This window comes from Pholcus phalangioides, unplaced genomic scaffold (assembly GCF_987345545.1).
Source record: "Pholcus phalangioides strain wild (caught in Gottingen) unplaced genomic scaffold, Ppha-v1.0 ptg000003l_1, whole genome shotgun sequence".
NCBI classification, from domain to species: Eukaryota; Metazoa; Arthropoda; class Arachnida; order Araneae; family Pholcidae; genus Pholcus; species Pholcus phalangioides.
Window position 1 is genome coordinate 11,870,924 of NW_028301596.1, and position 22,819 is coordinate 11,893,742.

The 22,819-nt window shown below is 37.2% G+C and overlaps 12 non-coding genes across 12 annotated transcripts; all 12 read right to left on the reverse strand.

The window, feature by feature from the left end:
- Positions 1-486: 486 nt before the first annotated feature.
- TRNAG-GCC (transfer RNA glycine (anticodon GCC)) lies at positions 487-557 on the reverse strand. Its single transcript has one exon. It is a non-coding gene; the product is annotated as a tRNA-Gly (tRNA).
- Positions 558-5,718: 5,161 nt separating this feature from the next.
- On the reverse strand, positions 5,719-5,789 carry TRNAG-GCC (transfer RNA glycine (anticodon GCC)). The gene has a single exon. It is a non-coding gene; the product is annotated as a tRNA-Gly (tRNA).
- Positions 5,790-7,753: 1,964 nt separating this feature from the next.
- TRNAG-GCC (transfer RNA glycine (anticodon GCC)) lies at positions 7,754-7,824 on the reverse strand. Its single transcript has one exon. It is a non-coding gene; the product is annotated as a tRNA-Gly (tRNA).
- Positions 7,825-8,628: 804 nt separating this feature from the next.
- On the reverse strand, positions 8,629-8,699 carry TRNAG-GCC (transfer RNA glycine (anticodon GCC)). The gene has a single exon. It is a non-coding gene; the product is annotated as a tRNA-Gly (tRNA).
- A 1,358-nt stretch (positions 8,700-10,057) lies between these two features.
- TRNAG-GCC (transfer RNA glycine (anticodon GCC)) lies at positions 10,058-10,128 on the reverse strand. Its single transcript has one exon. It is a non-coding gene; the product is annotated as a tRNA-Gly (tRNA).
- Positions 10,129-10,911: 783 nt separating this feature from the next.
- TRNAG-GCC (transfer RNA glycine (anticodon GCC)) lies at positions 10,912-10,982 on the reverse strand. Its single transcript has one exon. It is a non-coding gene; the product is annotated as a tRNA-Gly (tRNA).
- Positions 10,983-12,374: 1,392 nt separating this feature from the next.
- Positions 12,375-12,445, reverse strand: TRNAG-GCC (transfer RNA glycine (anticodon GCC)). The gene has a single exon. It is a non-coding gene; the product is annotated as a tRNA-Gly (tRNA).
- Positions 12,446-13,230: 785 nt separating this feature from the next.
- Positions 13,231-13,301, reverse strand: TRNAG-GCC (transfer RNA glycine (anticodon GCC)). The gene has a single exon. It is a non-coding gene; the product is annotated as a tRNA-Gly (tRNA).
- A 958-nt stretch (positions 13,302-14,259) lies between these two features.
- On the reverse strand, positions 14,260-14,330 carry TRNAG-GCC (transfer RNA glycine (anticodon GCC)). Its single transcript has one exon. It is a non-coding gene; the product is annotated as a tRNA-Gly (tRNA).
- A 4,502-nt stretch (positions 14,331-18,832) lies between these two features.
- TRNAG-GCC (transfer RNA glycine (anticodon GCC)) lies at positions 18,833-18,903 on the reverse strand. Its single transcript has one exon. It is a non-coding gene; the product is annotated as a tRNA-Gly (tRNA).
- Positions 18,904-19,801: 898 nt separating this feature from the next.
- Positions 19,802-19,872, reverse strand: TRNAG-GCC (transfer RNA glycine (anticodon GCC)). The gene has a single exon. It is a non-coding gene; the product is annotated as a tRNA-Gly (tRNA).
- A 411-nt stretch (positions 19,873-20,283) lies between these two features.
- TRNAG-GCC (transfer RNA glycine (anticodon GCC)) lies at positions 20,284-20,354 on the reverse strand. The gene has a single exon. It is a non-coding gene; the product is annotated as a tRNA-Gly (tRNA).
- Between the last annotated feature and the right edge of the window lie 2,465 nt (positions 20,355-22,819).

Below are 22,819 nucleotides of genomic sequence, written 5' to 3' on the forward strand. Positions count from 1 at the left end.
TGAAACTTTGTGTGCCTTTCAACACTGTAGTGCTAAATAGTACTTTAACACGAGGGTTTTTTGTTAAAAGTATTTAAAAAAAAACTTTTTTATGGCACAAAATATTAGTACATTTTGGTGATTTTTGAAAAATTCGCGTGTTAAAAATTCGAGAAAAAACACCAACAATTAAAATCCTAAATTCTCGTGCTAAATTTTATAAAAATATCCATAGTATTTGGGTGGGGGGGGGGGGGAATGTGTGAGTGCCTAAAGTTAATAGAAAATTTTAAAATGTTCTTTTAATTTAAAAATTAAGGATTTTTCCCATAAGAAAGCATGGAAAGTCAAGATCGTGCACCAACCCCCGTTAAAATACTGTATTTATCGACATATAGTTTTCGTTATTTACCTCTTCTCTCTCTCTCTCTCTTCTTCAAGATGACAGTTTTCACATTCTGTTCATATCAGTGAAAGCATGTTACGAATAAAAAAAAAAAAATCACATGCATCGGCCGGGAATCGAACCCGGGCCGCCCGCGTGGCAGGCGAGCATTCTACCACTGAACCACCGATGCCTTGGCGAAAACGGCGTCTTTACTGTGGAGTACCGGCGAGAAAAGAACGTCTTTTGCCGGAGAACGATAGAACTTCGTTCATTACTTTACTCGGTTATACGACTTTCACATTTATACGACGTTGGGCTTCTCGCTCTCTCGCGGTTTTTTTTTTTTTTTTTTTAACCTATAATACGCACAATTTTTTGCAGGCAGTGAAAACGCGTTGCTGAAATGGTTCTTGCATGTTTTCACCACAAAAGCCATTAATTTTAAGGTGATTGTTGACGTATACGAAAATATCCCTAGTGATGTGGCCGGTGGTCATTTATTAGTGGAAACTAGTGGAAATTAGTGTCCACTAATTAGTGGACACTTTAAACTGACGACCATTTGAAGTTTGAGGGATTTGTTTTTATTGCTAGAATTTTTCTTCTGAGAATACGTAGAGCCCCAAAGACACATGTTTCAAACCCGGCCATATTTCCTTTCAGAATTCTTTTTTTATTGTAATGTTTCAACATTATCCCCACAGACGGTGGTACCAAGGTTTCTAGAATATATAAGGGGTCATTCAAGTATTACGTCACCATCGAGGGTGGGGGGACAGGGCCGTCTTAAGAGCATCATGGGCCCCCGGGCCAAGTGGTTTTTCTGAGGCCCTACCTGGTAAATTCTAGAAAATTTCAACCGGATCTCACTTTTAAGCTGTGCCCGGGTGGGCCCATGCGTTAAGACGGCACTGGGGGGGGGGGAGGGGGTTTGAAGGTTGCTTACGTCATCAACCACCCCTTTTTGAAGATATGAAATATTTTAAGCTGCTGACGGGGGGAGGGATCAGTGTTTTGCTGACAAGGTGGTCAAAAATGGCTGAAAATCTGCTTACGTAATACTTGAATGGCCCCTAAGGTTAGGTATTAACAAGCGCGCGCTTCAGAATGAAACTCGTTTTGACGTCACCCGATTCCTCATGTGACTCACTCAAACGGGAGCATAATGTAAAATTGTGTTGGTTTTTCATGAATTTTTTCGCTTAGTCTTCTCGATCAGAACTTCATTTTTTTGAGTGGATGCCACAAACATGGCCTCCACATCCTGTAGCGGGGCCCCTAGGCTGGGATCTTTTGTGGGCCCCTTGGTCAGACTTTTAACGGGCTCCTTCTGTAGCTAATTTATAGCGTGGAAAAGCAAAAAAAATTATGATAATCGTCCCGGGCCCCTGTGTATAGTGAGCCTTGAGTGTTCGCTTTACCCCTCGATCAAGGGGCTGAATGATAGATGTCGTATTAGGAGGCATATAAAGGACTTCCATACCATCAGCTTTGAACGTATTGACATCTTATTGTCCAATAGCATTATCCAGTATCAAAAGAACTTTGAATGACATGCCTTCATTCTCAAGGTACCTCCTGACTTCCGGAACGAAACACCGTTTAAACCAATCCAGGAAAAGTGCTTCCATAGTCCAAGCCCTTTTATTGTTCATCCAAAATACTGGAAGCTTTGACATCCTTTCTCTTCAATGCTCGCGGATTCGCAGATTTGAAAACTACGGTGGGCTTTATCATGTACCCATACGCATTTGCACAAAACAACATAGTAAGTCTATCTTAAAACCAGGCGCTCGCTTTTCTTCTTGATTGATAAATGTTCTTGCGGCATTTTCTTCCAAAATAGTGCAGTTTCGTCAACGTTAAACACCTGCTGAGGTGCATAACTCCTCTTCAATGATTTTCTGCAAAGTCTTTGGAAATTTTCTAGCTGCCTCGTGGTCGGCAGAGGCTTGTTCGCCAGCGATTTTTACATTGCGTAATCCGAATCGTTTCTTAAACCTATGAAACCAACCTTTACTTGCATAAAATTCTGATGAAATAGACGTTTTACCAGCCCTTCCCTTTATAGAAGCGTAAAATGTATTATCGCCTTTTCCGTCGTAATATTACAATCAATTGGAATACCTTCTTTTGTAGCAGTGTTGTACTCGCAAAACAACGCATTTTCTATACGAGAAACACGTGTATCCAGTAGGCGATGCAAAGCTTTCGCTGCCTCAGATGCAGCTACAGCCGCGAGTGAATGAATTGTAGACTCCACTATTATAACAACTATTTTTATTTATTTATAAAATCAAGACTTAAAATTTTAATATCTTGTAAAGTATTTTATTTTAAAATTAAATTTTTATATTGATTTATATAATTATTTGATTCAGACAAAAAAATTTGGGACTTTTTGTCTTTGTTTAAATAAATGAAGAAATTTGCGTACTTTTAATTTTTAGCAAAAGATGACACTGCTAACCAAAAAATATAGAGTTTGAAACATCGTGAAATGTTATCTGATTTATCGCATCACAGTATATCCATCGAAAAAATATGAAAATTTTCATATCAAAATTTTCGAAATATGAAATTTCTCTGGAATGTGGACTTTGATGTGAACTTGGCCTCCTATTTGCAGTTAAAAATGTGTTGAAAAGTTTCTTTGATTTTTTTTTTGTGGTTGGTACAAGATGACCAGTCTCCAGCTGATTTTATAAGAAATTCAAACAGATGGGGGACACTGAAGGAAAGAGCATGGACTCACATCCTAGCGCAGGGCCCCTAGGCTGGGATCTTTTGCGGGCCCCCCTCGACAACACTTTCACGGGCCCCTTTATGATGAATTTATAGCGTGAAAAAGCAAAAAAATGGTGAAAATCGTCCCGGACCCCAGGGCTGGAGCCTTGTCAGCCCACCCCTTGTGGGGGGCCATGGGAAAGAGCATTCTACAGTGCACGGGAATCATAATGATTGACGGGAAAACAATAGGTGATAGCCCACGTGTGAAAATTTTATCTCTTTACTAGTGGGCCAAAAACCCCACCAGTTAACATGTTAAAAAAAACAAACTTGCCGGTCTCGTATTCCCCCCCCCCACCCCCAAACTTCTGCACGGCAGCATATTCACACTCTTCACATCATCCGTACTCAACCTATGGCCTGTGGGGCAAATGTGGCTCTCGGAATCATTTGATGTGGCCTACAACCTCAAACCTAATTTCGTAAAAATGAACTGAGCAGCACATTTCCAGATCACTCAAGTGACTCGCTAAGCAGTTCCACGTCACTTGAGTGACCCGTAAAACACTTACAGATCACTCAAGCGGCCCGCGACAAGTTTACAGACCACTCAAGTGGCCAGCGCCACACATCGAGATCATTCAAGTGACCCGCGGCACAGTTCCAGAACACTTAGCTCGCCCGTAGTACATATTCCCAGTGCCCCGCCACATATTCCCAGATCATTTTTAAGGGACCTGCGCCATATTTACAGATCACTTAAGTGGCCCTCGACGCGTTTTCCAAACCAGTGAAGTAGTTGCAATGTCCTGAAGGTTAAACTTCCTTGCTTTACATTGATATGAATGAGGAAGAACTTTTAAATCCCGTGATAGGGTGACAATGATAATATAATGTAGTACACTAGGGAGAATCAAGTTCGGTTCTGCCATTTTGATTCTTATAAGTGTGGTTGATTCTTAAATCCAGGATTTTTTTTCCTATTACTCCTATATAGTTACCACTGGAGTACACAGGGAGAGGAAAAGCCGAGATTATGATTTTTAATGTAAAAATAAAAAAAAACCCCATTATTTTCTAATTAAATATTTAAATTCTTAAAATTTTTAATTATTTTAAACATCTATAGCATATCATATTACACTTAGATCTATACTACTACTATACCATTGTCATGGCTCCTGTGGGTGACAGGGCTCCCGCTTCGAGACATTTCATATTCTGCAGAGATTCATTAAATATCAATCTCTTAACTAATTCTGGAAATATTTCTTCAATAATGCGGGACACATTTTTCGTTGATTCTTGAAATATTTATAATTGATTCCGGTAATATTTTTCATTGATTCTGGAAATATTTTTCATTGAAAATATGAAATTATAAATTGTATATTCTGAAAATATTTCTTTCAATAATTTCGTAAATATCTTTGACTATTTATAAATTTTCATGGATTGCGAGAGAGAGAGAGAGAGAAATAATTTTTATCTTCTTTCAACGATTCCGAAAAACTCTTTCTTTCAATATAGTTTTAAAATAATTTCTCATCAAATTCCGAGATGCTTACTTTCAGTATTTCAAGGATTATTTCTCACTAATTTTGAAATTATTTCTCATAAAATCTAAGATTATTTCTCACTAATTTTGAAATTATTTCTCATAAAATCTGAGATTATTTCTCATAAAATCTGAGATTATTTCTCATAAAATCTGAGATTATTTCTCATAAAATCTGAGATTATTTCTCACTAATTTTGAAATTATTTCTCATAAAATCTGAGATTATTTCTCATTAATTTTGAAATTATTTCTCATAAAATCTGAGATTATTTCTCATAAAATCTGAGATTATTTCTCATAAAATCTGAGATTATTTCTCATTAATTTTGAAATTATTTCTCATAAAATCTGAGATTATTTCTCATTAATTTTGAAATTAATTCTCATAAAATCTGAGATTATTTCTCATTAATTTTGAAATTATTTCTCATTAATTTTGAAATTATTTCTCATTAATTTTGAAATTATTTCTCATTAATTTTGAAATTATTTCTCATTAATTTTGAAATTAATTCTCATAAAATCTGAGATTATTTCTCATTAATTTTGAAATTATTTCTCATAAAATCTGATATTATTTCTCATAAAATCTGATATTATTTCTCATAAAATCTGATATTATTTCTCATAAAATCTGAGATTATTTCTCATTAATTTTGAAATTATTTCTCATAAAATCTGAGATAATTTTCTATAAAATCTGAAATTGCTTCTTTGAATAATTCTGAGGTTATTTTTCATCAATTCTGAAAGGATTACTAAAACAATTTAAAAAATATTTCTTTCACAGTTTTAGAGATTATTTTTCTTCATCAAAGTTTTTCCTCAGCATTTTTATAAATTCAGTTACTATGTGGCCCACGGGCCATATATTGAAGACCGTTGTCCTGTAATATACAAATCTTACAGGCATAAAGTTCATAACATATTAGCAAACTTTCTAATAAAAGCGAATGGAATCGTAATTTTTGTCACTAAAATTTACACAGGATTGGCTTTTTAATCATTTATCAAGCCAATTACGGCAAGTAAAATATAAAGCACTAAAATAAAATTTTCCTGCATCGGCCGGGAATCGAACCCGGGCCGCCCGCGTGGCAGGCGAGCATTCTACCACTGAACCACCGATGCGATGTAGCAAGAGATGCACAGTTCTGAACTAGACCGCCAATTACATCATAGACTAGGTCAATACGAAATGAGTCTGAGGAGAGAGAGCGAGAGAGAGAGATGCTCGTTAAAAATCGGAGAGACTGATTTATCAGTTAATTCTTAAGGTGGTTCAGATCGAGACTACGAAAGGAGAACCCACATTATTTCGTAGGGGGCTGAAAGGGCGGCAATCTGAGAGTCTTAGACGATGCCTGTCATTTTTGTTTTTCCCGCTATAAAAATTCGCTATAAAGCTAGTGAAATATAAGACTTGGGGGAGGAGGGGGGGGGGGTGACTCACTAAAGATCTGAGCCTAGGGGCTCTGCTACTGGATGTGAGATCGGAGGTGTACGCCTGAGGGGGAGAGAGGAGTTCGTGCCCAACCAAGACAATTAACAACTTTTATAAATTGTCCCTTAACCGAGACAATTAAAAAAAAAATTATTATATGTGTGTTAAAAATTTAAAATATTGAAAAGAAATGCTTTTAACCACTTCACGTACAAGATTTTGGTAAAAAATTTGGTTTATCTCTATTTAACGAATTGGCGATGAATCTGGTAACCTTGTCATAACCTAAGCGCACGTCAGAAGAAGGAAAAAGAGGGGGAAAAGTAATAGATAAGGTAGATAAGAGAGTTTATTATAGAGTAATCTTTTTTCACCCTCACTGTACGTACGTGTTCTCTTTCACTCTTACATGTATACAGTGGAAAGATACATTAAAACGAAAGAAGGGGGAAGAAAAAGCAACTTCCATAGATAGGGCTGTTATAAAGCTTCGTGATGGTGAAAAGGGGAAAGAAAATACAGAGAACTATTTTGAATTCATTCCACTGATGTTTTGACGTAATATTACGGCCGTGATCGTAAAGAGGTTAAATGTTGTTTTAACCAACTTATAACTCGGTTTTCTGTCCCTTGTACTCCATCTCCGCAATTGAAGACGAATTCACATTAAAAAAAAAAAAACATTTACCTCACAGAAGTTCCATAATAAGTAAAAGACAAAGAATACAGCAATTCCACAAAAACTGTTGAGACAATAACAAGGTTGTACGCATGCCCCCCCCCCTCCCAGGGCTGTCTTAAGGGTATCGTAGGCCCCTCGTAAATTGGTTTTTCCGAGGCGTTCCCTCCCCCCCCCCCCCCAGCTGACTAGAAATGATTTTGCTCACCAGTTTACATGTTCGAGCTCGAAAATCTTAAAGCCTCAGTCCCACGAGAGTGAGCTAGGGCAGTGGTTCTCAACCTTTGGAACACCGCGTCCCGGTTGATTTCTTTTATATGAGTGGAAGGCCCGGTCATACGCACACCTAATGGGGTATAAATGGGTGAAAATGAATTGGTGAGCTACTCACGGCCCGGCGGTTGAGAAACACCGAGCTAGGAGACCCTTGGTAAGATAACTAAAGTTAAAGATAATAAAAGTCTTTGTCAGGGTCCGCGGTCGTCTCGGGCCGTAACGATCTCTTGGAAATACGTGCTGATCACGTTAATTAAAAAAAAAAAAAAAAGTACGCCGAAAATGTCTTGCGTGGGTTACTGTGTGCGTGCGCGTTTGTGGTCTTATCATCAGAAAGTGCAGAAGGCCCTCGGTCACACATTTTACCGCAATGGTCTTCAAACGTCTACCATAAGTGTCTAGATCTTTCACAATTTTGAAGATTATTTTTTCATCAAGATTTTTCCTCAGCATTTTTATAAATTCAGTTACTATGTGGCCCTCGGGCCATACATTGAAGACCTTTGTCCTGTAATATACAAATCTTACAGGCAGAAAGTTCATAACATATAAGCAAGCTTTCTAATAAAAGCAAAAGGAATCGAACAATTACTTCCTCAACGTTGACGACAGAGGTTCCATTTCTGCCACTTGAAAATTTACATGATTGGCGTTTTAGTAATTTATCAAGGCAATTACAATATAAAAAATGCTTCTTGCATCGGCCGGGAATCGAACCCGGGCCGCCCGCGTGGCAGGCGAGCATTCTACCACTGAACCACCGATGCGACAGCGCATGCGGCGCATAGCTCTACACCAAACCGCTCAAGTACATTATATATTAGGTAGCCTAGAAATAGCGTCCTTAAAATCCTTTTATCAAGTCGCCTTAATACTAGGTAAATCTACGAAATCACTCTGTGTGGTGGTGGGGAGGGACTGCCAAAGATCTCAACCTACGGGGTCAGCTGCAGGATGTGTGTGAGCCAGAATCATAAGCATGTGGGGAAGAGAAGGGTTCATGCCCCCCCCCCCCCCCCCCAAGACAATTGGAAATGTTAATCCATTCGGGTCTTTTGCCTTTTCTGATTTTCATTATCTATGTCTGAAAGGAATTTTACGGTTCCACGATCACTTATGCCGACGATTCTGTGTTAATGTAACCATGTGTAATGTATTTATGCATAATCTATTCATGTGATTCTGTGTTAATGTATCCTTAGCAGTCTTAAGAATCATATTAACCACGATCTGATAATAATCCAAAAATGGTTCTATGCTAATGATTTAAAACAAAATTTACAGAAAACAAAATACGTCAATTTCAATCTTATGCAAACTGATCTACTCTTACTATGTGACCCACTGGCCATACATTGAAGCCCTTTGCCCTGTAATATACAAACCTTATAGGCAGAAATTTCATAACATAAGCAAACTTTCTAATAAAAGCAAAAGGAATCGAACAATTAGTTCCTCAACGATGACGATATGAGGTTCAATTTTCGGCACTAAAATTTACACATGCTTGGCTTTTTAGTAATTTATCAAGCCAATTACGGCAAAGTAAAATATAAGATAAAAAGTTTTCATGCATCGGCCGGGAATCGAACCCGGGCCGCCCGCGTGGCAGGCGAGCATTCTACCACTGAACCACCGATGCGACAGCAAACACGGCGCATAGCTTTACACCAAACCGTTCAAATACATCATATACTAGGTATAGCCTATATATAGCGTCCTTAAAATTCCCCTTATCAAGTCGCCTTAATACTAGGTAAATCTACGAAATCAGTCTGTGGTGGTGGTTTTGGGGGGGGGATGCCAAAGATCTCAGCCTAGGGGCTCTGTCATGGCTCCCACATGGGGGGGGGGACTGACAGGGCTCTAGCCCTGGGGCACGGGACAGTTATCATTTTTTGCTTTTTACGCTCTAAATTAACTACAGAAGGGAGCCCGTGAATAGTCTAACCGGGGGGGCCAGCAAAAGATTTCAGCCTAGGGGCCCCACTCCAGGATGTGAGGACCATGGGCTCTATTGCAGGATGTGTGTGAGCCAGAGTCGTAAGCATGTGGGGGAAGAGGAGGGTTCATGCGCTGTAGACAAAAGAAGTACACCGAAAATATCTCGAGTGGGATAGACAATTAAAAATGTTAATCCATTTGGGTCCTTTGCCATTTCTGATTTTATTAATGATCTATGTAATTTGGAATTTTACTGTTCCACGATCACTTATGCTGACAATTCTGTGTTAATGTATTTATGTGATGATCTTGATAGTCTATGAATCATATTAACCACGATTTGATATTAATCCAAAAAAAGTTCTATGCTAATGATTTAAAATTAAATTTACAGGAAACAAAATACATCAATTTTATGCAAACTGATTTACATCTGGATCTTAAATTTCACACCCTCCGTTCTGATTTGCAACCTCATTGTAATTGCTTTTCAATTCAATGAGCAAACAGTATTAAATACTTGGGGTTAAATGTAGACAACAATTTTAAATGGAAATCCCATGTTCCTGAATTATTTAAAAAACTTCGTTTTGTTTTGTATAATTTTATTGTATAAGTAAGAAAGTTTCTGCTAAATTTTTAAAAGATCTGTACTATGCATGGTTTTACTCACTTATAAATTATGGTACAATTATAAAATGGGGTGGTGATTATAAAACTAATTTATTGCCTTTATTGCCTCCAAAAAAAAAGTTTTAAAAATTTTGAGTCGGGATCAGTCTCATTCTTCTACAATTTTTCAAAATCTTAATCTGCTTCCTTTTGCGCCACATATATATATATATAATGCTTTTTTCCGTATTATTCTTTTCTTTAACCGTAATAAAGCAATTTAAATGATAATGTATCCGAGAGAACACCTCATATGATTTACCTACGTATTCCTACTTTTGGGAAAGACATTTCTTTTTCGCAAATATTTTTATATATATATTATTTAGCTCCGAAATTATATAATTCATTACCGCTAGAAATATTTAAAAAAGGAGAAAACCATGCATCGGCCGGGAATCGAACCCGGGCCGCCCGCGTGGCAGGCGAGCATTCTACCACTGAACCACCGATGCGACGGCGTTGATGGTGCATAGCTCTACACCGATCCGCTCAAGTACATCATATACTAGGTATAGCCTAGAAATAGCGTCCTTAAAATCCTTTTATCAAGTCGCCATAATACTAGGTAAATCTACGAAATCAGTCTGTGTGGTGATGGTGCCAAATATCTCAACCTAGGGGCTCTGCTACAGGATACGTGTGCGCCAGAGCCATAAGCATGTGGGATAGAGAAGGGTTCATGCCCCCCCCCCCCCCAAGATAATTAAAAATGTTAATCCATTCGGGTCCTTTGCCTTTTCTGATTTTCATTAATGATCTATGTCTATAAGGAATTTTACGATTCCACGATCACTTATGCCGACCATTCTGTGTTAATGTATTCATGTGTAATGTATTCATGTGATTCTGTATTAATGTATCCTTAACAGTCTTAAGAATCATATTAACCACGATCTGATAATAATCCAAAAATGGTTCTATGCTAATGATTTAAAACAAAATTTACAGAAAACAAAATACGTCAATTTCAATCTTATTCAAACTGATCTACTCTTACTATGTGACCCACTGGCCATACATTGAAGCCCTTTGTCCTGTAATATACAAACCTTATAGGCAGAAATTTCATAACATAAGCAAACTTTCTAATAAAAGCAAAAGGAATCGAACAATTAGTTCCTCAACGTTGACGATATGGGGTTCAATTTTCGGCACTAAAATTTACACATGCTTGGCTTTTTAGTAATTTATCAAGCCAATTACGGCAAAGTAAAATATAAGATAAAAAGTTTTCATGCATCGGCCGGGAATCGAACCCGGGCCGCCCGCGTGGCAGGCGAGCATTCTACCACTGAACCACCGATGCGACAGCAAACACGGCGCATAGCTTTACACCAAACCGTTCAAATACATCATATACTAGGTATAGCCTATATATAGCGTCCTTAAAATTCCCCTTATCAAGTCGCCTTAATACTAGGTAAATCTACGAAATCAGTCTGTGGTGGTGGTTTTGGGGGGGGGGGGGATGCCAAAGATCTCAGCCTAGGGGCTCTGTCATGGCTCCCACATGGGGGGGGGGGACTGACAGGGCTCTAGCCCTGGGGCCCGGGACAGTTATCATTTTTTGCTTTTTACGCTCTAAATTAACTACAGAAGGGAGCCCGTGAATAGTCTAACCGGGGGGGCCAGCAAAAGATTTCAGCCTAGGGGCCCCACTCCAGGATGTGGGGACCATGGGCTCTATTGCAGGATGTGTGTGAGCCAGAGTCGTAAGCATGTGGGGGAAGAGGAGGGTTCATGCGCTGTAGACAAAAGAAGTACACCGAAAATATCTCGAGTGGGATAGACAATTAAAAATGTTAATCCATTTGGGTCCTTTGCCATTTCTGATTTTATTAATGATCTATGTAATTTGGAATTTTACTGTTCCACGATCACTTATGCTGACAATTCTGTGTTAATGTATTTATGTGATGATCTTGATAGTCTATGAATCATATTAACCACGATTTGATATTAATCCAAAAAAAGTTCTATGCTAATGATTTAAAATTAAATTTACAGGAAACAAAATACATCAATTTTATGCAAACTGATTTACATCTGGATCTTAAATTTCACACCCTCCGTTCTGATTTGCAACCTCATTGTAATTGCTTTTCAATTCAATGAGCAAACAGTATTAAATACTTGGGGTTAAATGTAGACAACAATTTTAAATGGAAATCCCATGTTCCTGAATTATTTAAAAAACTTCGTTTTGTTTTGTATAATTTTATTGTATAAGTAAGAAAGTTTCTGCTAAATTTTTAAAAGATCTGTACTATGCATGGTTTTACTCACTTATAAATTATGGTACAATTATAAAATGGGGTGGTGATTATAAAACTAATTTATTGCCTTTATTGCCTCCAAAAAAAAAGTTTTAAAAATTTTGAGTCGGGATCAGTCTCATTCTTCTACAATTTTTCAAAATCTTAATCTGCTTCCTTTTGCGCCATATATATATATATATATATATATATATATATATATATATATAATAATGCTTTTTTCCGTATTATTCTTTTCTTTAACCGTAATAAAGCAATTTAAATGATAATGTATCCGAGAGAACACCTCATATGATTTACCTACGTATTCCTACTTTTGGGAAAGACATTTCTTTTTCGCAAATATTTTTATATATATATTATTTAGCTCCGAAATTATATAATTCATTACCGCTAGAAATATTTAAAAAAGGAGAAAACCATGCATCGGCCGGGAATCGAACCCGGGCCGCCCGCGTGGCAGGCGAGCATTCTACCACTGAACCACCGATGCGACGGCGTTGATGGTGCATAGCTCTACACCGATCCGCTCAAGTACATCATATACTAGGTATAGCCTAGAAATAGCGTCCTTAAAATCCTTTTATCAAGTCGCCATAATACTAGGTAAATCTACGAAATCAGTCTGTGTGGTGATGGTGCCAAATATCTCAACCTAGGGGCTCTGCTACAGGATACGTGTGCGCCAGAGCCATAAGCATGTGGGATAGAGAAGGGTTCATGCCCCCCCCCCCCCCCCAAGATAATTAAAAATGTTAATCCATTCGGGTCCTTTGCCTTTTCTGATTTTCATTAATGATCTATGTCTATAAGGAATTTTACGATTCCACGATCACTTATGCCGACCATTCTGTGTTAATGTATTCATGTGTAATGTATTCATGTGATTCTGTATTAATGTATCCTTAACAGTCTTAAGAATCATATTAACCACGATCTGATAATAATCCAAAAATGGTTCTATGCTAATGATTTAAAACAAAATTTACAGAAAACAAAATACGTCAATTTCAATCTTATTCAAACTGATCTACTCTTACTATGTGACCCACTGGCCATACATTGAAGCCCTTTGTCCTGTAATATACAAACCTTATAGGCAGAAATTTCATAACATAAGCAAACTTTCTAATAAAAGCAAAAGGAATCGAACAATTAGTTCCTCAACGTTGACGATATGGGGTTCAATTTTCGGCACTAAAATTTACACATGCTTGGCTTTTTAGTAATTTATCAAGCCAATTACGGCAAAGTAAAATATAAGATAAAAAGTTTTCATGCATCGGCCGGGAATCGAACCCGGGCCGCCCGCGTGGCAGGCGAGCATTCTACCACTGAACCACCGATGCGACAGCAAACACGGCGCATAGCTTTACACCAAACCGTTCAAATACATCATATACTAGGTATAGCCTATATATAGCGTCCTTAAAATTCCCCTTATCAAGTCGCCTTAATACTAGGTAAATCTACGAAATCAGTCTGTGGTGGTGGTTTTGGGGGGGGGGGATGCCAAAGATCTCAGCCTAGGGGCTCTGTCATGGCTCCCACATGGGGGGGGGGACTGACAGGGCTCTAGCCCTGGGGCCCGGGACAGTTATCATTTTTTGCTTTTTACGCTCTAAATTAACTACAGAAGGGAGCCCGTGAATAGTCTAACCGGGGGGGCCAGCAAAAGATTTCAGCCTAGGGGCCCCACTCCAGGATGTGGGGACCATGGGCTCTATTGCAGGATGTGTGTGAGCCAGAGTCGTAAGCATGTGGGGGAAGAGGAGGGTTCATGCGCTGTAGACAAAAGAAGTACACCGAAAATATCTCGAGTGGGATAGACAATTAAAAATGTTAATCCTTTTGGGTCCTTTGCCATTTCTGATTTTATTAATGATCTATGTAATTTGGAATTTTACTGTTCCACGATCACTTATGCTGACAATTCTGTGTTAATGTATTTATGTGATGATCTTGATAGTCTATGAATCATATTAACCACGATTTGATATTAATCCAAAAAAAGTTCTATGCTAATGATTTAAAATTAAATTTACAGGAAACAAAATGCATCAATTTTATGCAAACTGATTTACATCTGGATCTTAAATTTCACACCCTCGCTTGTGATTTGCAACCTCTGTCTCATTCTAAAATTTTTCGAAATCTTAATGTACGGCGTCATACATATAACACCTCATGATTTACCGTATTCTTACTTTTAGGAAAGAAATTTTTTTTTCCGTAAACTTTTTTATTATTTAGCTCCGAAATTATATAATTCATTACCACTAGAAATATTTAAAAAAGGGAAAACCATGCATCGGCCGGGAATCGAACCCGGGCCGCCCGCGTGGCAGGCGAGCATTCTACCACTGAACCACCGATGCGACTATTGGGCGACATCTAGTTATGCACCAAACCACATACCGAATACATCATTGAGAAGAAAGCCTGGGTGTTCAGCTTTTGAAATTTAAAACAGAGAGAGACTGATTTCTCAATAAATTCTGAAGATGGCCCAGTCCAGGGCTGGAAAAAAAGCACCCACAGTATTTCGTAGGGGCTGAAAGGGATTCGGGGCCCAGGAGCCCTTAATGATGTTTGTCATTTTTGTTTTTCCCCGCTGCAAAAATTCTCTATAAAGCTGATGAAATATACGACTTGGGGGGGGGGGGGGGATCACCAAAGATCTCAAACTAGGGACTCTGCTACCCCCCTCCCTTCAAGACGATTAAAAATTAAAAAAAAATATATATATATTTGTAAAAAAATTAAAATATTTAAAGGAAATACTTTGAACCACTTCACGTGCATGGTTTTGGCAAAAAAATTGGTTTATCCCTATTTAACGAATCGGCGGTAAATCTGGTAACCTTGTCCTAACCTAACCGTGAGTTAGAAAAACCAAGAAGGGGAAAGAAAAAATACATGAAAGGACTTTTCACACTCTAACCCTACGTGTCCTCTTTCGCTCTTACATTTATGTAGTAGAAAGATACATTATAAAGAGGAAAAAAACAACTTTCGTAGATAATAGAGTTGCTATAAAGCATCGCGATGGTGCAGAGAAGAAAGAAAACACACAGAGAACTTTTTTGAATTTTATTCCACTGGTGTCTGGACGTAATATTACGCCCGTGATCGATAAGAGGTTAAATGTTGTTTTAATCAACTTATAATTTAATGCTTTTTAAAGATTGGTGATCAAAAATCTGCATGGAAGAAAATCTTTGCGTCCCCTTTTCAAACGCCGATCCTACGCACGCCCTTGGTAGTGTAATTACTGCCTACGCCCTCATTTTACCTCAACCATATGGATCACAGCCTAAAGCTTTACGAACGTTTCGGACACAGGAGAGATTGAAGAAAGGTTCACGTCTGGAATTCTGTGATTTGCTTTCATGAAGCGGCCTCTACCGACAAAAAATGGAACTTAATTTTTTTCCCATGCCAGAAAATCTCTCTTTGGGATAATAACTTTTCCCCTAAACCGGCATTCAAATATATCAATATATTATTTCCATTTTTGAACTATTTACGAACTTATGGAACATCCTGTATGCAATTTTTTGAGATGTCGGGAAATATGTTTTCTTAATCCAGGGGTTCTTTACTTATGGGTCGCGACCGAAACGAGGATCACAGGGACTTCCGAGATGGGTCGTTGTCCAAACTGTCCAGATTCATTACCAACCATGGACTCTGGCTCCCGACTCAAGTTTGATTCGCAGAGGCTTCCGAGAAGGGTCCTACGAATCCAGTAACAGACAGGGACTCAAGCTATGGGTCATGACCCAGATTTGAATGTCGGGGATTCCGAGATGGGTCACTACCCAGACTTGATTGACAGGCCCTTCCGAGACGGGTCGCAAATATTCACTTGCAATCCTGTTATAAATGAACTTATTGCGTCACTCGCTTAATTAATGTCGAAAAACAATGTCGCGAAGTTGATCTTGGGTCGCGGTGCAAAATCACCGTCCTCGTCTTGAGCGATTTCAATTAATAATTTCTTTCCCAACAAATTCATTTAGTTTCAGTCAAGGATTCATTTATCCATGAGCTTTTCATTAGAAGAAAGGTTTAACGACTAGGTTAAAAATTACATTCAAATAATTTATTATACACTAAAATGCTTACTTGAAAAATTAGGATTTTTAAATTTACGTCTAGTATGATTATACATTCAATTTATACTTTGATTAGATTGAGAGAAATTCAAAACGCTCAGATTGATTTGAACAAATACCAAATTTCATGTATGCCTTCAACTTTCAACAACAGATGTCACTGTTAACTCAAAACAAACAAGGCTTTCGTGTCTATCATGGAAAAGTGAAATCAAAAGTAAAATTCACAGTTTTTTCGTTTTTTTTTCTGGCCGAGACGTGTCAAGTCACCGATACAGTTCGCACATTTCCTTCCAGTAGAGGTGTTTAATGGCGTCTGCCAAAATAACACGAAAAGTTTGAATTTTACTAAGCTGAAATTTAATTTTGCAGCATTCATCAAGCAATTTAGAAAATACAACAGTTCCTGAATTGGGCTTTGCAATCAACATGGACCCCTATTTGCAGATGGAAAAATGGATAATTTTTTTGGTCTTCAATTTTTGTGATACAAGATGGTCCATATAGGCAGCGGAACCTAGGGTCTGAGAACCTTTGAGCTCCCCCTCCCCAATAAATTTTGAAAGGGGGCTGAGCCAACACCACCTATAGATCAAGGCCTCCGCACGAATCTCGTGACGTCACTGAAGAAGGTCATTTCACCTATTGCCATTGGATATAGCAGGCCGACGCATGCGATATCTTTATCTTTTTTTGCAGTATATCCAATAGCAATAGGAGAAGTGGCTTTCTTCATTGACGTCACAAGCTTCATGCGGAGGCCTTGTTTTATAGGTGGTGTTGGCTGAGCCCGCCTCCAATAATTTTTGAAAAACAATGTAATGTGCCCTCCCCCATCTGCGTACGCACTTAGGTTCCATATATACGGGACGACTAACAACTTTCAAACCTCCTATGTCGGTGCCTCTGAGATGGAAAGTCTGTTACTGCTCAAATTGGTGTAAGGTAGCGTAAAGAAAAAAATGCTGATCTTACACTGGACATATGAGAGAAAAAAATCATTATTTTCTAGGACAAAAGTTGGCGAAGTGATGAAACGTTGAATTTTGTGAATTTCATGTTATTCCTCGTAAGAAAATGGGTAATTCGTCAAGCTTCAGTTCAAAAGCCATTCAAAAACTTATCCTAATGATTCATATATTTTTCTTGAGATTTCATTCAATGGCAGAACATGGAGTTTATAGGGATGCTCCTGATAAATGAAATAAATTGGTCCCTCACCAAATTATTTTTTCCCCGGATAAATTTCGTTCATGGGGTCCTCAATTTCTCATCTTAAAAAAAAAGGTGTTCCGCTTCGCAATAAATCGGTAATTTTTGGTCGTAAGAGACAATGCTGGTGCAGGAAGAATATTTTACAATTTATATTTGTATTATTGATTAAAACTAGTTTTTTGCCAAGTGTGTAGCAACATTTTTTCAATTGCTGGAAATATATTTCATTGATTCTGAAATTATTTCTTTCAGTAATTCTGAAATAATTTCTTTGAATAATTCTGAAATTATTTCTTTAAATAATTCTGAAATAATTTCTATGAATAAGAATTATTTTAAATAAGAAAAATTATTTCTTTCAGTAATTCTGAAATTATTTCTTTAAATAATTCTGAAATTATTTCTTTAAATAATTCTGAAATTATTTCTGTAAATAATTCTGAAATAATTTCTTTAAATAATTCTGAAATTATTTCTTTACATAATTCTGAAATTATTTCTGTAAATAATTCTGAAATAATTTCTTTAAATAATTCTGAAATTATTTCTTTAAATAATTCTGAAATAATTTCTTTAAATACAGTCAAAAAAGTCTATGAATAAGAATTATGTTAAATAAGAAAAATGATTTCTTTCAGTAATTCTGAAATAATTTCTTTAAATAATTCTGAAATAATTTCTTTAAATAATTCTGAAATAATTTCTTTAAATAATTCTGAAATAATTTCTTTAAATAATTCTGAAATAATTTCTTTAAATAATTCTGAAATAATTTCTTTAAATAATTCTGAAATAATTTCTTTAAATAATTCTGAAATAATTTCTTTAAATAATTCTGAAATAATTTCTTTAAATAATTCTGAAATAATTTCTATGAATAAGAATTATTTTAAATAAGAAAAATTATTTCTTTCAGTAATTCTGAAATAATTTCTTTAAATAATTCTGAAATTATTTCTTTAAATAATTCTGAAATTATTTCTTTAAATAATTCTGAAATTATTTCTTTAAATAATTCTGAAATAATTTCTATGAATAAGAATTATTTTAAATAAGAAAAATTATTTCTTTCAATAATCTTGAAATTATATCTTTCAATAATTATTTACTTCTGATCATTTCTGTAACTATTTCTCATCAATTCTGCAATGATTTCTAAAAACAATTTTAAAATTATTTCTCCCACAGTTTTGTGGAACTTATTTTTTCGTTAAATTTTTTCTCAATATTTCTATAAATTCAGTATAATCATGTGAGCCTTTTCGTCGGCGGGCAAGATTAAAAAATCTTCGAGGGCCACGCGCTGAAGACCTTTGTGATGCAGTACATAAATCTCTCTTATTGGTAGAAAGTCAATATCATATAGGAAACTTTCTAATAAAAACTAAAGGAATCGAATAATTAATTCCTCAACGTCGGTGCTATTGAGGTTCCATTTTTTGTCACTCTTTAAAAAATTTATAGGATTGGCTTTTTAGTAATTTATTAAGTCCTTACGGCAAATATAAATTTTAAATGCAGCAAAAAAAAAAAAAAAAGTAACGTGCATCGGCCGGGAATCGAACCCGGGCCGCCCGCGTGGCAGGCGAGCATTCTACCACTGAACCACCGATGCTACAATGGAAACATAGCATAGTTATGCACCAAACCACATATGTCAGGTACATCAAACTATGGTTCTTAAGCCAGAGGCGCCTCTTCCCCCTATTTCCGAGCTCCGTCGGCTCCCTAGAGCTGTTTAACAAAAAATATATTCGAAACACTTTTGTCAGACTCAGCGCCCCTGGCAAAAGTTGGGGGCGCACTAGGCTCCACGGCTCACAGTTTGAGAGCCCCATGGATTAGGTCAATCAAAGAAATCAGTCTGTGGATGCTCGGCTTTAACTTCAAACGGGAGAGACGGATTTGTCAATTAATTCTTAAGGTGGCTCAGATCGTTTCCACAAAATGAGCACCCATATTATTTCGTAGGGGGGTTGAAAGGGCTGCAGCCCGAGAGCCCTTGACGGTGCTTCTAATTTTTGTTTTCCCCGCTCTTAAAGTTCGCTATAAAGCTAGTGAAATATCCAACTTGAGAGGGAGTGCTCGTCTCAGCCTAGGGGCTCTCTGCTACAGAATGTGGGGCCGGAAGTGTACGCATGTGGGGAAGAGAGAAGTTCGTGTCCCCCCCCCCCAAGACAGTTAAAAATTTTAATAAATTTGTGAAAAAAAATCAAAATATAAAAAAATTTGAAATTTCTTTCCTCTCTCTCTCTATAATCAATTTCTATTACTTTAATACTTTTTTAAGGTTGGTAAGTCTAAAGGAGTGAGAGGAATTCTTTGTGCCCCCACCAAAGGCATACTGCCCCCTGGGGAAAGCCATGTTTCTCATGATTGAAAAAAACAATATTACAAAATATTTTCAATCGGAAAAAAAAGTGAAAATTGTCAAAAATTTCTTGGATGTAACGACTAATATTTGCCTTTCACTAATTCATTTTCTACAAGATTTAAAAAGGGAAATTAAAACATGCATCGGCCGGGAATCGAACCCGGGCCGCCCGCGTGGCAGGCGAGCATTCTACCACTGAACCACCGATGCGACCATTGGGTGACATCTAGTTATGCACTGAACCACATATCGAATACATCATTGAAAAGAAAGCCTGGGTGCTCAGCATTTGAAATTTAAACCAGAGAGAGAGTGATTTCTCAATAAATTCTGAAGATGGCCCAGTCCAGGGCTGGAAAAGAAGCACCCACAGTATTTCGTAGGGGCTGAAAAGCATTCCGGGTCCAGGAGCTCTTAATGATGTTTGTCATTTGTTTTTTTCGCTGCAAAAATTCACTATAAAGCTGATGAAATATACGACTTTTGGGTGGGGGGGATCACCAAAGATCTCAAACTAGGGACTCTGCTACAGGGTATGGGGCGGAGGTGTACGCAAGTTGGGGAGTGAGGGGTTCGTGCCCCCCCCCCCCCAAGAAGATTGAAAATTAAAAAAATAAAACATGCATCGGCCGGGAATCGAACCCGGGCCGCCCGCGTGGCAGGCGAGCATTCTACCACTGAACCACCGATGCGAACGACAGTGCACTTCCTCAAGGCCATTGCAATAGATATCTGAAAACATCAATTGACCTGCATTGCAGAGGAACTCTTCTTCCACCTCATTCTGATGATTTCTTCAAGGAAGAAGAAACAAAAGAAATGCCGTGAACTTATTCATGGGTGAAGAAAGAAGAGGATAAACCAGTTATAAAATATGTTAAAGTGAGATGCCGTGGTTTATGGATGAATATAAGCTGATTTTTCGAATGAATAATATCAGCAGGAAGAATCATATAACCCTGTGTCTCTCAACCTATGGGCCGCGAAGATGGGACAGGAGCTTCTCAGAAAGACATGATTTAATTATAATTAAGCGGCATTTTTTTATGACAGATTCATTATTATTTATTATTTCCACTCTCGCAATTTGTACACGTCGAAATAGTTTTGATAGGAAAATCGCGAGTGGTATAAATAAGCGCAGGTAAATACAAAATACTTTCAGTGTTGAAATGCTATTCAACTCTTTGCTATTCAATGCTTAATTCATCTCACCTCAACTCCTTTCTTGCACTTCCAGAAAATGTCACCTATCACTAGAAAAGAGCTGGTTTCTGAATAAAAAAAAATTAGGTTCCTTTTCTCTTTTTATCAACATTTTTCCAATTGACTTTCTTTAGTCGAATTCAACAGCATAAGTTTGGATTCCTAGTTCATCTTCCGACAAATGCCTTTTTTTAGCCAACACCATACTAAAAGAATCTCTAGTGTGGTGCTGTTTGGCTCCAGAATGTTCTGGCTACGGAATGACAAAATAACACGCTGCCTTATACAATATAGGGAATTTTTTCTGCGTAGCATAAAACTCTATGTACACGAAAGCGTTCTCAGTCATTCTCAGCCTCTAATGTCCATATTTTGTAAACTTATTCACCATGGAAAAAATGGTGCCTTTCTAAGTCACTTTTGGCCATAACCAATCGACTGGTGAAAATAAAATTTCATCAGCAAAAACAACATAACGTAGATAATCACGATTTCAAAAACTAGGAAATGAGGAGAGCGATTCTTGCATTTTCAATGAATAAATTTTGTCTTTTGGATTCAGATAAAAATATTAATTTATTAATTTTCGTGTTTTCTCATATAAAAGTGCGCAAAAACACATTTGTGATACTTGATTGAATAAGATTTTTCTTCGAATTATTTTTATAAATTTTATGTAGAACTTTAATGCGTTATATGGTATATATATATATATATATATATATATGTGACAAATAGCTCAGTTAACCCTTTGGAGGGCAGAGATTTTTCCAAAAAATCCATTAAAAAAATTTAAAAAGGTGCGCTCATTACGGCACCACCTTCCCTTCAAAAAAGAGTTATTATATTGAACTGATATATTTATTCTCATCAGGATGTTTTTATTTAGGAAATTCTCTAGCGACATCTTAAATCATCGGCATTGCCCCCCCCCCCCGCATCCGAGGGGGTCGTGACCAACACTTTGGGAACCACTGTATCAAGGTAATAGGGATGAAGAAAGAAAACTCTTTTCAGATAGTCGTAGGGTGGCAAAATATTATTCGTCACAGCATTTCTAGTTAGCTTTTCTCTACAACAGAACTGTTACACATTAATTTTACACATGCATGACATTTAATTTCAGTGCTTTGAATTCTTCATCAGTAGGTCATGATACAAGTATAAGGCAATCTTGAAGACAGGACTGACTTTTGACTTGGGAAGAGGGGGGGGCCTGGGCAGGAAAAAAGCAGATAATAGGCGGCCTCAAGTTGAGGAAATACGTCTGGTTTTTAACAAAGATATGTTTCAATTTGGAGCTCCAAATTAGTAGGGTCCATGCAGAAATCAGGTTCAGCTCGAATAGTTCCTAACATTCCAAGAGCTTTGGGTTTTAGTAGGCGAGTTAATTTCCTCAGCGTAACTTTCGTTACTTCAGCTGTTCCGTTTGTTACGTAAGGTTTTTATGGTCACTTTTGCACACATGACAATATGCTGTCATTAAGCTCTTTCTTGAAAGCAGCCGAGAAATAGTATATTCCTCTCTCTCTTGCTCTCAAATTTTTACATAAAACAGTAAACGAGGTTTTATGAACATTGTTATATTGTTATCTATGAAAGCTGTACGGGACCGAAGTGAAACTTAACCGGGGTGACGACCTATTAGGATGACGAATTAATGAGGTTTTACTGTATTTGATTGAGAATAAATACTAGACATTACGAGATCCTGTGACTAATTTTCAGATAAAAAAATGAAATTTTTGATAAAATTTTAAATCACTAAAAATCACAGTGCACAAGATCGTATTCACAAAAAGAAAGAAAGAAACCCGTCCAGGGTAACACCATATTTCTTCAAGAAAAATGTGAGAAATTGGCTCTTCGGAAAAAAGGGACATTGCAAAGAAAAGTTGTTTTTAGTCGGAAACATCGACATTTTTTATCGCTAAACCTACTGTACTACTAC